This window comes from Dasypus novemcinctus, chromosome 16, assembly GCF_030445035.2.
Source record: "Dasypus novemcinctus isolate mDasNov1 chromosome 16, mDasNov1.1.hap2, whole genome shotgun sequence".
In the NCBI taxonomy this organism is placed as follows: Eukaryota; Metazoa; Chordata; class Mammalia; order Cingulata; family Dasypodidae; genus Dasypus; species Dasypus novemcinctus.
Genome location: NC_080688.1, coordinates 32995658 through 33012106, shown reverse-complemented (window position 1 = coordinate 33012106; position 16449 = coordinate 32995658). Strand labels below are relative to the sequence as shown.

Sequence of the window (16449 nt, the reverse complement as noted above, 5' to 3'; positions counted from 1 at the left end):
GGACTCTGTGTCAGATGATATGGCAAAATGCTGGGGAGCTCCCAGAGACTGTTAGTAAATGGGCCACTTATGGACCTGGCTCAGATTGTGTGTGAGATGGGAATGCACCAAATGACATTCCAGGCAAATTATAAGGATCTGGACAGTGAACCCTTTTCCACCTGTATGAAGGACATGAATCTAATTACAGCTCCACTAAGTACTTCTGGTTCCTTAGCAGCTTTCTTAGCATTATATGTGGATAAAGCAGGACCGTGGAGTTTAAAAGGTCCCTTTCCCTTCCAGAGTAGCATGGAAGGGGCTATATGGGGGACAAGGGACTGGCCCAACTTGGGCCCAGGGGAGCAAGTCCCTGAGGCCACTGAAAGTGTCTCAACTGCAAATGTGGGCAGATCTCATTGCGGCCAGTGTGAATCCAGATAAGATAAATCAGCAACCTAATGAAGTGCTACTAGCTCTCTGGAAGGAGCTGATGCCAGAACAGCAGTATACAAAGTTGGGGGCGGGAGGGGTGGAAGGCCCCCCACTAAAGGGATGTCCTCTCCATTTACAAGTTGTTTTATGGGCAGAACCAGAGGACAATGACTATGAAAATTGGCAAATTGGTCAAGGAACCTGATTAGGGAGGTCAGAGGATGGGAGGCCACACATAGTCCCCTGTGAAAGCCTGTCCAGAAGCCTGACAGAACATGGCACTTGACAGTAGATTACCATGAACTGAATAAGTAACTCTACCTTTACATGCAGTGGTACCATCAGTGACTGAGATCATGGACCAGCTATCACATGTGTTAGGACAGTATCATTATGTGTTGGATTTGACTAATGCTTTTTTTCTCTGCAGATATTGCACCAGAGATTTAAGAACAATTTGCCTTTACATGGGAAGGGTGCCAGTGGACCTTTGTGGTGCTTCCCCAAGGATATATTCATAGCCCAACCATCTGCCATGGTTTGATTGCACAGGAACTCTCAACCTGGATGCATAAATCCTTGGATGCTAACCTCTGATTCTCTTTCAGATTTAGAAGCAGCAGCCAAGGACCTATGAGATAGGCTGACAACATGAGGTTGGGCAGTCAGCAAAGCAAAGTCCAAGGGCCTGGAGTATCTATCAAGTTCCTGGGAGTTGTTTATTTGGGTAAGACAAAAGTTATCCCTGATGCAGTCATAGATAAGGTCCAAGTGTAGCCCTGGCCTACTATTGTACAACAGTTACAGGCTTTTACTGGCCTATTAGGATATTGGAGGGTGTTTATGCCTCATTTGGCACAGATGCTCTGCCCTTGTATGCCCTCCAGAAGGGAAGTGTTTGATACTGGACTGATGAGCATGGTTTTCAAGCTGCCAAACAGGCATTTGGTTAGACTCAGGCCTTGCAAGTTATTGATCATCTCCTGCCTTTCCAACTTGATGTCACTTGTCATGATGCCAGGTATGGCTGGGGGCTTTGGCAAACACATAAGAAATGCAGGAAGCCTGAAGGATTCTGGTCTCAACTATGGAAAGGGGCAGAACTCCATTATTTTCTCTTTGAGAGCCAGTTAGCAGCAGTTTATGCCACCCTTACAGGACCACAACAAGTCCTAGTGTGAACCTCCCTCCCTATGTCAGGATGGATACATTTGTAGTTGAATGCCCCCAGGACTGGGATGGCTCAAACACCCACATTGGCCAAATGTGGTACATATCTGGAGTAGCAGGCAACATTGAGTACTAGCCCCCTGTCTGCGCAGTTGCAGGAAGAGGAAGTGTTAGGACCAGTAGTGGGTCAAGTTGATTCCTCAGGCAGAGGGCTTCCTAGTCCTCAGACTTTAGAGCCTAGACCATATAAGGATGGAATGGGCACTATACTACCTCATGCAAGGTATACATCTTGGTCCAGCAAAGGCATGGTGATACCTTGAACTGCTGTAGGTATCCAAGTGGATACAGAAAATATCTGGCTTGAAACCAGATTTTGACAAAGTGGGCTGAACTGAGAGCTATATGGCTAGTGATAATGCATGAGGCTGCCCCCCTTACCGTGTGAACAGATAGGCAGCGTACAAAGAACTAACTTTATGGCTGCCCCAGTGGGAGCAGCAAGAATGGATGATTGGTAAAAAACCTCTCTGGGACAAAATTTTTGGAAGGACTTGTGGTCCAAAGGACAAGAATGCAGCATAACTGTTTATCATGTTGCAGGGCATTAAACCTCTCATAAACCCACGAAATGATGCTGCAAACAGTTTAGTACAAGTAAAAGCTTTATATTCTCTGAAGGACAGATGGGCCACCTGGTTATATAGGCACATGGGGGCTCAAACCCTCCTGCAGATAGCCAGGCAATATGGTATCCCATTAACAAATGCAGATGCAATGAACACGGTAACGACCTGAGAGGTATGTGCTAAACAATACCCATGTAGATGTCAGGTGCCCATGAATGAAGGGGTTGTAAAGCAAAGAGATAGACCCCAACAGGTATGACAGGCAGGCTATATTGGACCCCTGCCCTCTGATAAAGGATATAAATTCCTGTTCACAGCTGTGGGTACTAATGCAGGTTTAGTTTTTGCCCTTCCATTCCAAATAGCCACCCAAGAGTACCGTTGTGGCATTGAATATTTTGAGTGCCCTGTGTGGGCATCCCCTTGAAGTATGGAGTGACAGAAGCACCCATTTCACAGGTTCCAGAGTGCAAACATGCAAAAAATGGAGACCATGATTAACATTTAATTGTTCCATATCAATCTCAGGCTGCAGGCATGATTGAACAATATAATGGTTTATTAAAGGACAAATTACACATGACATCTCCAAAGGAGCTGACCCTGTAGGGGTGGGCTACCTGCCTGCTTCAAGCAGTAAACCTTCTAAATGAGCAGCCCCAGTGAATGGGGCAGTCGCCCCTAGCCTTGGTTATATGGGGACGTGCTTTACCCTTACATGTACTAATGAATACCTCAAACTCTCTTGCATTTCCTAAAGTTTTAGATGGGACTTTAGTATTGCCTGCCCCCACTGCCTTGGGGTCAGGACAAACAGTGGTGTGGACATGGCCATGGACTGTTGTAACTGAAGTTCCCCTTGGAGAGCTGTCCTGTTACCATATGGAGATGGCGTGAAGAAGGGATTGACCGTGACACCATGGGTTTGTAAATGGCCACCTGAGAGTTGCACTGCCTGAAAACTCAGGGGGAACCCTTCTGAGGGGAACTTTTGTCTTACAAACATGACCCATACCATTGCATCCAGTGGAGTTATCCCCTTTGTGGTCAACTTTAGTGCGGGGAGACAAGGTATGGTATTCCAGACCAGGGCAGCCACCAAAAGCTGCCACCATTCTGTCCCAAGGTGAACAAGTTACATGCATATTGCCTGAGGGATTTGATTTACCTCTCATGGTATCTTTGGCCCTACTCTCTTTCCACCCAGGTTGACAGCAGCCAATACTGTACTGTCATGGTCTCATACCTATGCTCATGTTCACAACATAATCCAGTGCTGGGTATGCACTGACCTGCCAGCAGAAGGAGCAGAAGGCCTTCCATGGACCATTGCCACAGTGACCGAGGCTAATTGGACATGGCTTCAGACAACTGACGGGTCCAGAACAGAATGGGAAACACTGCTCCACAGAGATATGGACAATATCTGCCCCCCAATATGCTATCTGTAATGGGTGGGGGAGGCTTCCAGCTGAACATGTAACATTAAGGGAAATAGTACTCCAGTGCATTGAACAACATGCCAATTATTCCTGGAGAATAAAAGGATGGACCCCCCAGTTTGTTTGTAATCAAACTGTGTATTGGTGGGAACATCTGGGATCCATTTGGGAATGGCTTGTGTTAATCGGCATTGGTTTTGTAACTTTCTTAGTTATGTTTTGTTGTACCTTATATTGTTGCTGTGGCCTCTGGGCTCAGGGTGCAGCCTTGTGGCATCAAGCCCTTAAGATGCCGGCTGTTTAAGGGGTGGAATGTAGGGGTAGCTGGAGCCCAATAGTTAAACGGCCTAAGCAATACTTCTTTTTATATCCGGGAAGCAGTGACACAGCATAACTGCACTCAGCTTCTGTGGGATGAACTTGATCTCAACCAACCCAGGCACCAGCTAATCAGTATATGTAACATGATAGGTATGCCACTGTAAGAGCCAGTCATATGTTCTGATAGTGGTAACATAAAAGCAGCTCCCATGTAAACAGAGGAGCAGAGAGAACAAAGGAAGCTTAAAGGAACAGGAGCAAAGAGAGAGCAGAGGAAGGGAAAGAGCATGGAATAAACAATGTGCATAAACTACCCACAGCTCTGTGTGCCTTTCTCTTTGCAAATAGCCCTGACTCCCCTACTCTGAGGGGCCCAGCTCGGACCCTGACAATCTGTCAGGAATGAAATTAAGTATCAAGTCACTTCTCAAGGAGTGATTCTAGCTCTTCCTGCAAGGAGTTAGGCTGCTCTTTTTCTTGGTCTTCCAAGAAAACCAAGCCAGTTCAAGCCTGAAATCTGTTCTTGAGTACCAGGTTTTCCATTTTCATGATGAGATCCTCCTATCATTTTGCCCTGTCCTGGGCTTCTTTTCATATTCTTTTTTAAAAAAATTATTATTATTATTTTAAGATACATAGATCACACAAAAAGTCTTGGGTTTCTTGGACCTTGTCTTTCATATTATCCATCTGTTTCTGAATTCCCATAATGGACTGATTGGTTTTTCTTGGTGCTGTTCATCCGAATCCTTTAGCTTGTCTGTAGCTCTCTCTCCAGATCTTCCTCAGTGTTGATGATGTTTATATCTTCTTCATCTTGTGGCTGTGTCTCAACTTCATCTTCACTGCTGCTGCTGAGGTCATTGAATATCTCCCGAAGCTCATTATATTCTAATGAGTCATGGCCCTGCCTATGAGGAGACATTCCTGGAGAGGAAATATCAAGGCCCTGATTTTCCATCTCCTGTGTTTCATCATCAGCAATTACTTCATGGGTACTGACAGCTTCTGCATCTGTATTCAGCAACTGCTTCACTTCCTTTCCCACACCTGGAGATTCAATATACTTCTTCTTTGCTGTCTTATGGAACCTTCTCTTTCTGATATTATTTAGAGGCAGAGTAATTCCGTGGTTCCAGATAAACTTCTTCTCTTCATCCTTATCCTTTCTCTTGCTTGCTTTTGGATCAGTAGTAGCAACTGGCTTTTCCATCGGAGGTAGAGATCACCATCCACTATAGAGACAAGCATCTGCCGGATATCAGCTGTCTTGTAAAATGTTTTTTTAATCAATGGTTTTCAAGCTTTCCATAACACAGGGCAGATCTACCAATTTTGAAGCTAATGGTACCCGGTCCACTCACGATCCCATGACGCCCATCAGGGTATAACTGCGTTGTCAGTCTGTCTTTCAGGTTGACGTGGCCAGACTGTACTGCCCTCCTCACAGCTGAGGCATATTCTGATGGTAGGCATAGGGTGAACTGGCTCTCTAGTTCTTGAGGAGCATCATCTTTGTTCTTACTCGTCTTTATTTCTTTGTGACTCACTTCTCTTCTAATAAATACTTGTTTCACTAAAAAGTTCCAAGTTACTCTCTGCAACAGTCAGAAAGGCCACTTTGTTATAAACAAATCTGTCATTACAAAAAACTCTAAATAGTACAGCACTTTAGCGTCTATTTTGATTTAATTATGAATTAGTTCCAGATATTTTCGTAAATATGCTGTGACTGAATACCAGTTATTACTGACCAATTGGCTTATTTGCGTTTATGTCCATGTAAATCTATTAGGTGCAATGCTAAGTTCCAACCTCTAGGTGACGCTGCCGGACAGTGCAGAGAACTAAGCAGGAAAAATTCTTTGCTGCAAAAGGATTTTCGGCACAGAAAGTAATGCCCAGCAGACACCACCACTGCACAAACTCTCCCAGAACAAAAATATTTAAAAAGCGGCCTCAGCGAGCTTTCTTTGCTTTGCGTACTTACAATCCACTGAAGATTATAAATTCAGCTTCTCCGGAGCGAGTTTGGAAAAGGAAGTCAAGGCTCTTGGAGCAAGGAGGCAGGGAACCCAGCGTCCCATCCTAGATTCCTTCGTTCTTCCTGGCGGTTAGCAAAGTGGTTCGCTACTGATTAAAGATGAAAGGGACCAGCATCGTCAGCACGATCTCGCTGAGATACCAGCTCTGCGTTCGGCAGCACAGGAGCTCAGCAGCTCTGCCCATGGTATGCTTCCCCCGCCCCAAGGAGGTACTGGGTATTAAACCCAGGACCTCATACATGCAAAGCAGGCGCTCAATCACTGAAATACACCCACTCCGCAGGAACTTTTTTTTTCTTTCTATATGGTTGCATCATTGTCTTTTTGGCGATTTGCTTCCTGCCCAGGTCTTGGATGCCTTTTCCCATTTTTTTTTTTTCCCCCACCAGGAGGTCCTGGGGATCTAACGGGGTGCTCCATATGGTAAACCGGAGCTCAAGTACTTGAGCCACAGTCGCTTCCAGGTAATATGCTTTCAACTCTGGGAGTGAGATCCATCCAACTATATTCTTCTTTTTAAAGATATTTTTGGCTATTCAGGGACTCTTACTTTCAAGATATATTTCATAATTTCCTTTCCCTGTTCTATAGAGAAGGATATTGGAATTTTATCAGGATTGCATTAAATCTATAAATCATTTAGGTAGAATTGATGACTTAATGATATTTAACCTTCAATTCCATGAATATGGAATATCCTTCAGCTTATTTCAATCATCTTTGGTTTCTTTCAGCAATGTTTTATAGTATTCTGAATACCAGTCCTCTGTGTCCTTTATTAAATTTATTCCTAAAATTTTTATTGTTTTAGTTCTACTGTGAATAGAATTTTTTTTTTTTGTTTATTAGTAGAGTTTAAAAATCCTATTGGGGGGAAGCGGACTTGGCCCAATGGATAGGGCACCTGCCTACCACATGGGAGGTCCATGGTTCAAACCTCCAGCCTCCCTGACGGATATGGAGCTGGCCCATGTGCAGTGCTGATGTGTGCAAGGAGTGCCATGCCACGCAGGGGTGTTCCCGGCATAGGGGAGCCCCACACGCAAGGAGTGCGCCCCATAAGGAGAGCCGCCCAGCGCGAAAGAAAGTGCAGCCTGCCCAGGAGTGGCGCTGCACACGTGAAGAGCTGACACAACAAGATGAAGCAACAAAAAGAAACACAGATTCCGGTGCTGCTGACAACAACAGAAGCGGACAAAGAAGAAGATGCAGCAAATAGACACAGAGAAGAGACAACGGGGTGGGAGGGTGGGGTGGGCGGAGGGGAGTAAAATAAAAAATAAAACAAAAACCCTATTGATTTATTCATACTAATTTTGTAACCTGTCACTTTGCTGAAATAGTCTATAAGTGTTAATATGTTTGTTGTGGATTTTTGGGGATTGTCTAAGTATAGGATGATATCATCAATGAATAACAAAAGTTATATATCTTTCTTTCCTTTTTAGGTTCATTTTCCTTTCCTGTCTAATTGCTCTACCTAGAACTTTTAGCACCATGTTGAATAATAGTGCAGAGAATGGGCATCAATGTCTTGTTGACAACTGTTCTAATATTGAGTCTTGTTCTAACATTGAGTACAATCTTAGCTGTGGGTTTTCATAGATGCCTTTGATCATATTGAGAAAGTTTCATTCTATTCCTATCTTTAAGAGGGTTTTTATCGAGAAAGGATATTGTATTTTGTCAAATGCCTTTTTGGCATCAATTGAAATGATCATATGATATGTCTTCTTCAATTTATTAATGTGGTGTGTTACACTGTTTGATTTTCTTATGTTGAGCCACCCTTGCACGCATGGTATAAAATTTGTGTTGGGGTTGGTTAGCAAGTATTTTATTGAGGAGTTTTGCATCTATAGTCACTAAAGGAATTGGTCTGTAATTTTCTTTTTATCATGGTATCAGTATTTGACTTTGGTATTAGGGTGTTGATAGCTTTATAAAATGAGTTTGATGGCATTCCTTCCTGTTCAATTTTTTTAAGAGTTTGAGCAAGCTTTGCATTATATCTTCTTTACATGATTGATAGAATTCAGTCATGAAACCATCTTTTCCTGGACTTTTCATGTTTGAGAGATTTAAAAAAAAATACTTTGTATTTTTTTTTTTTAGGATACATAGATTACACAAAATGTTACACTAAAAATTATGAGGTTCCTATGTATCTCATTTCCCACACCCCCACTCCTCCCACATCAACAACTTCTTTCATTAGTGTGGTGCTTTGGTTGCATTTGACGAGTACATTTTGGAGCATTGCTACACAGCATGGATTATAGTTTTTGTTGTAGTTTATACTCTCCCAGTCCATTCAGTGGGTTATGACAGGATATATAATGCCTGCATCTGACCCTGCAATATCACTGAGGACAACTCAAACTCAGTATTACACCTATTTTTCCCTCTCCCTGCCTTCAGCAACTCCCGTGGCCCCTGGTCCACATCAATGATATTATTTCACCATTGCTAGAGATTTTTGATATCTGTTTCAATTTCTTTACTTGTAATTGGTTGCTGAGGTCTTCTACTTTTCCTATGGTCATTGTGATTTGTTCATGTGTTTCCAGAAATTTGTCTATTTCACCAGTGTTTCTAGTTTATTGAGATACAGTTGTTCAGATTATCTTCTTATCATTTCTTTTATTTCTACTTGGTCAGTGGCAATGCCACTCTTCACACTTCTGATTTTTAAGAAAATTTTATTTATTGAAATATATCACCCACACACAAATACACATAAACAATAAATGTATAATAATAGTTGTGAACTTACAAAACAAACATATATAACATCATACAGGACTTTCATAACTCACCCTGCCGCCAACACCTTACATTGTTGTTAAACCTTTTTAACTAATGATTAAAGAGCATTGTGGGAAGTGGACTTGGGTCAATGGATAGGGTGTCCACCTACCACATGGGAGGTCCATGGTTCAAACCCCGGGCCTCCTTGACCCGTGTGGAGCTGGTTCATGTGCAGCGCTGATGTGCTCAAGGAGTGCCGTGCAATGCAGGGGTGTCCCCTGCGTAGAGGAGCCCCATGCGCAAGGAGTGTGCCCCATGAGGACAGCCGCCCAGCGCGAAAGAAAGTGCGGCCTGCCCAAGAAGGGTGCCACACACACGGAGAGCTGACACAACAAGATGACGCAACAAAAAGAAACACAGATTCCTGGTGCCACTGATAAGAATAGAAGTGGTCACAGAAGAGCACGTAGCGAATGGACACAGAGAGCAGACAACTGGGGTGGGAGGGGAGAGAAATTTTTAAAAAATCTTAAAAAAAAATAACATTGTCAAAATATTACTACTAACCAAAGTATTTTTACCCCAATCCTCCCTATTATTATTATCTTTATATCATTTATATATGAACATACATAAATAAGTGTACAGTAAAAGTTATGAACTTACAAACAAACACAAATAACATCATACAGGGGTCCCATACATCAACCCTCTACCAACACCTTGCATTGTTGTGAGATGTTTGTTACAAATTATGAAATTATGAAAGAGTATTGTCAAAATCTTACTAATTGTAGTCCTTATCTTACATTTGGTGTGCTTTTCCCTCAACCCATCCTGTTATTTCTTAAATATAATTTTTATGACAGAAGTTGCAAACTTATAAAACAATCATGCACATGTGCAGAATTGCCAAACAACACCCCTCTATCAACACACCACAGGTGGTGGAACATTTGTTACAGATAAGATAATATCATCTGATTGTTATTATGTCCATAGTATACATTTGGCTCACATTTTCCATACTGTCCCATTATCAACACAGTACATCTTTGGCATAGATGCAAGAATATTATGTTATTACTGCTAAACACAGTGCACAGGCCATTCCAGTTGTGTTTTTCCCATGTGTTCCCAATATCCTGTAGTAGTGATACACATTTGGCTAGCTCACAAAGGACACTCTTGCATCTGCACCATCAATCACAATTCTCATCCACCTCTTGGTTTACTGTGGTATTCAGTTCCTAGATTACTCTCTAGCATTCTGTCAATTGGCATTTACATATCTAGACTACCATTTTCAACCACATCCCCATTTATGATAATAGCTGTTACTATTTGTTACCATTCACTCTATACATTTCCACACTTTTACAGTAAACTAATTAAAACTTCTAGATATATTAAACATCAATAGTCCATCTCAGTCCTTCACTTATCTTTATTAAGAATCCACCATCTACCACCAGGTCTTAAAGATATTTTCCCACAATTTCTTCTAGAAGTTTTATGGTTCTTGCTTTTATTTTTAGGGTTCTGATCCATTCTGAGTTAATTTTTAGATAAGGTATGAGATAGGGGTCCTATTTCCTTCTTTTGGCTATGGGTATCCAGTTCTTTCAGCACCATTTGTTGAATCGACTGTTCTGCCCAAGCCATGTGGGTTCAACAGGCTAGTCAAAATCACTTGACTATACATGTGAGGGACTGTTTCTGAGCCATCAGTTTGGTGTCATTGGTCTATGTGTCTGTCTTTAGGCCAGCACCATGCTTTTTTTTTTTTTTACCAGTTTAGCTTGGTAGTTTGATGTAAAGTCTGGAGATGACAGTTTGCTTTTCCTTTTTATTATGTTTCTGGCTATTCAGGACCTCTTACCCTTCCAAATAAATTTAATAATTGTGTTTTCAATTTTTAAAAAAATGCTGGTGGAATTTTTATCAGGGTTGCATTGTATATCAATCTGAGTAGAACTGACATCTTGATAATATTTAGTCTTCCAATCCATGGGTGTGGAATGTACTTCCAGTTATTTAGGACTTTCTTGATTTCTTTTAACACTGAGTGGCAGTTTTCTGAATACAAGTGCTTTACATTGTGGGTTAAGTTTATTCCTATTTAAGTTTTATCTATCATATTTTATTTTCACCATTCTTTAGACACTTTTAGTTATTTTTATTGATATACTCTTCATTTCTAGACTCTCTTCCAGGCCTCTCTCTTCTGTCTTTTCTTTCAAGCTCTGTCACACCCTTTAGTATTTCCTGAAAATCTGGTCTCTTGCTTAGAAATTCTCTCAGTTTCTGTTTATTTGTAAATATTCTAATCTTGCCCTCATTTTTGAAAGACAGTCTTGCTGGATATAAAATTCTTGGCTGGATGGGAAGCAGACTTGGCCCAGTGGTTAGGGTGTCCGCCTACCACATGGGAGGTCCATAGTTCAAACCCCGGGCCTCCTTGACCCATGTGGAGCTGGCCCATGCTCAGTGCTGATGTGCGCAAGGAGTGCCGTGCCACACTGGGGTGTCTCCATGTAGGGGAGCCCCACACACAAGGAATGCACCCCATAAGGAGAGCTGCCCAGCGTGAAAGGAAGTCCAGCCTATCTAGGAGTGGTGCTTCACACATGGAGAGCTGACACAACAAGATGATGCAACAAAAAGAAACACAGATTCCCATGCTGCTGATAAGGATAGAAGCGGTCACAGAAGAACACACAGTGAATGGACACAGAAAGCAGACAAATGGGGGGTGGGGGAAAGGGGAGAGAAATAAATAAAAAATAAATCTTTAAAAAAAAATTCTTGTCTGGAAGTTTTTCTCTCATAGTATCTTAAATATATCAGGCCACAGTCTTCTTGCCTCCCTTGTTTCTGGTGAGAAATCAGCACTTAATCTTATTGGGTATCCCTTATATGTTTTTTTAAAAAATATTTATTTATTTATTTTATTTCTCTCCCCTCCCTTCCCCCCATTGTCTGTTCTCTGTGTCTATTTGCTGCATGTTCTTCTTTGTCCACTTCTGTTGCTGTCGGCAGCACGGGAATCTGTGTTTCTTTTTGTTGTGTCATCTTGCTGTGTCAGCTCTCCGTGTGTGCAGTGCCATTTCTGCACTTTCTTTTATGCTCGGCAGCTCTCCTTATGGGGCACACTCCTTGTGTGTGGCGCTCCCCTACGTGGAGACACCCCTGCGTGGCAGGGCACTCCTTGCGTGCAACAGCACTGCATGTGGGCCAGCTCCACACGGGTCAAGGAGGCCCGGGGTTTGAAATACGGACCTCCCCTGTGGTAGGCAGATGCCCTAACCACTGGGCCAAGTCCGCTTCCCCCTTAGTATTATGTATTGCTTTTCTCTTGCTGTTCTCAGAATTCTCTCCTTCTCTTTGGCATTTGACATTCTGATGAGTATGTTTCTGGGAGTTGGTCTATTCAGAAATTTTCAGATGGGAGTATGTTGTGCTTCTTGGACAGGGATATCTATGTCCTTCAATAGGGTTGGGGAATTTTCTGACATTATTCCTTTAAATATTCCTTCTGCTCCTTTTCCCTTCTCTTCTCCTTCTGGGACACCCATGACACATATGTTTGCACATCTCTTGCTGTCATTTATTTCCCTGAGACCTTGTTCAATTTTTTCCATTCTTTTCTTCATCTGTTCTTTTGTATGTTCACTTTCAGAGGACTTTTCTTCAAGCTCACCAATCCTTTCTTCTGCCTCCTCAAATCTATTAATATATATCCAATGTTTTTTAAAAATCATTTATTGTGCTTTTCATTTCCATAAGATCTGCTATTTTTCTATGCCTGCTTTCAGATTCTTCTTTGTGCTCATGCTGTGTCTTCTTAATATCCTTAATCTCTTTAGCCATCTCATTGAATTTGTTAAGGAGATTTGTTTGAACATCTATGATTAGTTGTCTCAACTCCTTTATGTCATCTGGAGACTTACCTTGTTCCTTCAACTGGGCCATATCTTCATGTTTCTTGGTGTGGGTTGTAATTTTTGGTTGGTGTCTTGGCATCTGGCTTACTAGAGTATTTATTCTGGGTGCAATTTTTTCTCTTTAGTTTAGGGCTTCCTGCCCTTTCTGGTTGTGCAGTAAGAACCAAGCATGTAATAGGTGCTATAAACTGTGGATACTCAAGCTACCCCTATTGCCCCAGGGATGGATGAAGCTTCTCCCAACTTTCTCCTTTCCCAGAAGTAGGGAGAGAGTCATAGTTGTGTGGAATAATCCAAGTCATGCAGGCCTAGGCTGTGGTTGCCCAGAGAGATGGACGAAGCTTCATGCCCTTTTCTCCCCTGCCTGGGGCATGGATGGAGCTGCAGGTGTGGGCAGCAATCTATGCAGTGCAGGTCCAAGATGACTGCAGTTGCTCCGTTAGACTTCAGATTATTCAGTTTGTGGCAGCCAAGCTTCCCTGCAATTACCTGGATAGGCTGGTGCAGAGCTAGCCAGCCTCCTCCCTGCCAGAGGTGGGCCTGAAGCCTAAGCTAGGGCTGCAGGCTGATCTGGGTGAAAGAAACTGGATCCTACCATCAGTGTGATATTTCATCAGCCTGGCTTCCCTCATGCTGGGGGCAGAATCAAAATGGCAGCCACCAGCCTCTTTCCTTTCCATCTTGGAAAGATTCCAACCCCAGCTATTCCTTGGGTTATTCCTTAGCCATTACAATCAGTAGCTGAAATCAGCAGCTAACTGTCTCCTCTTCCCCTGTTTTTGGAAATGGAGCTTCCAATCCTAGTCACAGAACAGCTCCTGGGGCGGCTTGTGCCACCAGAGTAAGACAATCACCAGCCTCCCTGGCTTGGCTGGCAATTTCCCAGAGAGGCTGGCACAGTTCCCTGCAGCTTTCTCCCTGTCAGAGGTGGCACTGGGTCTTAGGCTAGACATGCAAACTGACCTGGATGGAAAGAAGCCGGTCCCCACCAGCACTGTGATTTTCAGTCTGCCCTGCTTCTCCTTGTGCCAGGCACGGAGTTAAGATGGCAGCTCCTGGCCTTTTTCTACTTGGACAGGCTCAAACTTTAGCTGTTCTCAGGATTATACTTTAGCCTGCTGAATTTCCTCATCAGTAGCTGAAGTTGGTGCCCAACCATCTCTTCCTCCCCTGTTTTTGGGAAGTGGAGCTTTCACCTCCAGCCATGGAACAGCTACTAAGGTGCTTGTGCCTCCATTGAGGATGGGCACAGGCCTCCAGGGTGTGGAGCACTCTATTTATGAGTGTGCTCTGCAGATGGGCAGTCTCCTCCTTCCTTTCCTTCAAGGATGTTACAGGATAACCTTCTGGCCTCCTGAAGCTCCCAAACAGGTGCTTCAGCTAACTCCAGAGAGCTCTGAGTGTTTGCTAACTGCCCTGTAGCAGGAGCTGACTCTAGGAGTTCCTAACTCTGCTGTCATCTTGCTGGTTGTCTCACATTTTTAATTTTATTATATCTTCTCTGCCTTTTTTTCTTTATTAATATAGCTAAGGGTTTATTTATTTCATTGCTCTCAAAGGGCCAACTTTTAGTTCTTTTGATTCTTTCTATTGATTTTTTTATTCTCCACTTCCTTTATTTCTGCTCTAATTTTTATTATTTCTTTCCTTCTGCTTTCTTTGGTATTCATTTGTTCTTCTTTTTCTAATTTCTCCTGGTATGCAGGTAGGATTTCAATTTTAGCTTTTTCTTCTTAAATATAAGCACTGAGGGCTATATATTTCTTTTTTAATAAAACTTTTATTTTGAAATAATTTCAAACTTATAGGATGGTTGCAAAAATAATGCAAATTCAATATACCCCCCTCCAGGTACCCTGGTACACCATCTTTAATATTTCATATATTATTTTAATCATGTTATTTTAAAATAATCATCCTGAATATATTTTATACATTTGATATTAAGTAAACTAGATTGCTTTTTCAGAAATTTAATTTTTGGTTGTTTGCAAATCTCACAAAGCATTGCTAGTGTCCAATGCTTAATAATGTTGCTTTTACTAGGGATGATTTATTTTGTATACAAAATTGTCATTACTAATATCACTTTATATACATCTTTGTACTATTCCTGACTACATTTTTAAGATGTAAACTTTTCAGTTTTATTAATATTCATTCTCCATAGATTTATAATATAAAATCTTTTAACTTTAGCTAAATTACTCAGTTCATAAATTGTACTGCATTTCTTTATTTTTAAAGCAGCTTTAGATTATGTAAAATTTATTTTGAAAATATAGGAGATTCCCATATACCCAACCCCATCCCCATACAACATTTTCTCCCATTAACAACATCTTTCATTAGTATTATACATTTGCTATAATTGATGAACACATATTGAATCATTACTACTAAGGATGGTTTATAGTTTACATTATGTTTAACACTTTGCACTGAACAATTTTATAGGTTTTGACAAAATGTATAATGGCTAGTATTTATCATTGCATACCATGCTAAACAATTCTAATGTCTAAAAAATGCCCCATGTTACAGCTATCCTTCCCTGTCCCTCCCTTCAGAACCTCTGGTCAATGTTACAAATTTTTCAATAGTTGCATCCCCCCTTATGTTTGTTCATTCCTCTATATTGAGGATTTGGGGATGGTGATGCCCACTCTGCTTCCAATTGAGAGGGGGCTTTGATCCCATGGGCCAAATGGATGGAACTGTCTTGCTTGCAGATTCAGATACTCTCTGCTTCTCGGTATGGGTGTTGCCCCTCATCATACTTCATTAGTTTTCCTGTTTGTGTCTGATGAACTGGAGAGTAGCTATTGGCTGTAACTCTAATGAGATTCAGGGCTCTACTGGCATATGAAGAGCCAGAAGATTTAAGTCTCTGGAATGTTTTTAATGGGTAGAGTGCTAATTACAGTTTCTAATAAATGGGTCAGAAGAACCATGCATAGGAAAATTATAAATGAGTTTAACTGATACATTGGGGGAGGTGAATTATCATATATTCTAAAGCAAGGCCCACTGATGGGGTTTCAACTTCCTAGGGTTGCCTGCCTTCCTAAACTGTCTAGATGTCTCTAGATCCTGCAGGAATATCCCTACTTGAGGCACTTTTTACTGTGGCAGGTAGTGAGATATTTCTGAGATGTGTACAATCCTAAGCTCTGGAATGACCTCCTGACTCACTCTGAAATCTCTTAGCCATAAATACTCTTTTGCATTTAATATTTTCCCCTTTTGGTCTATGTCTTTCTCCAAATGTATCCTTAGATGGTGCTTGATAATAATCCCTCTGTGCCAGGGAGGTTCAACCCCAGGAGTCATGTCCCATGTTACGGAGAAGGCAATGAATTTATATGCTGAGTTTGGTTTAGAGAGAGGACACATTTGAGCAATAGGGCAGCTGATGGGAGGTAACTCTTAGGCAATACATATTACCAGGGTTTCCAATACATTGCATTAATTCCCCCCAACATCATCTCCGACCATAACTTACTACATGAGTATGGTACTTGTGTTATAATTGATGAACAAATATTGAAGCACTGCTACTAACCATGGTCAATGGTTTACATTATGGTTTACATTTTGCACTGTATATTTTTATTGGCTCAGAGAGAATTTATAAGATCATGCAGAACAACTCCAATGCCCCCAAAAATGCTCCATGTTCCACCCATTTCTCTCTCCCCATCCCCTGGAAACTTATGGCAACCATCAT

The 16449-nt window shown here is 41.8% G+C and overlaps 1 pseudogene; it reads right to left on the bottom strand.

Annotated features, from left to right (window-relative positions):
- Positions 1 to 4396: 4396 nt before the first annotated feature.
- On the bottom strand, positions 4397 to 6205 carry LOC101418720 (transcription initiation factor TFIID subunit 7-like; annotated as a pseudogene).
- Between the last annotated feature and the right edge of the window lie 10244 nt (positions 6206 to 16449).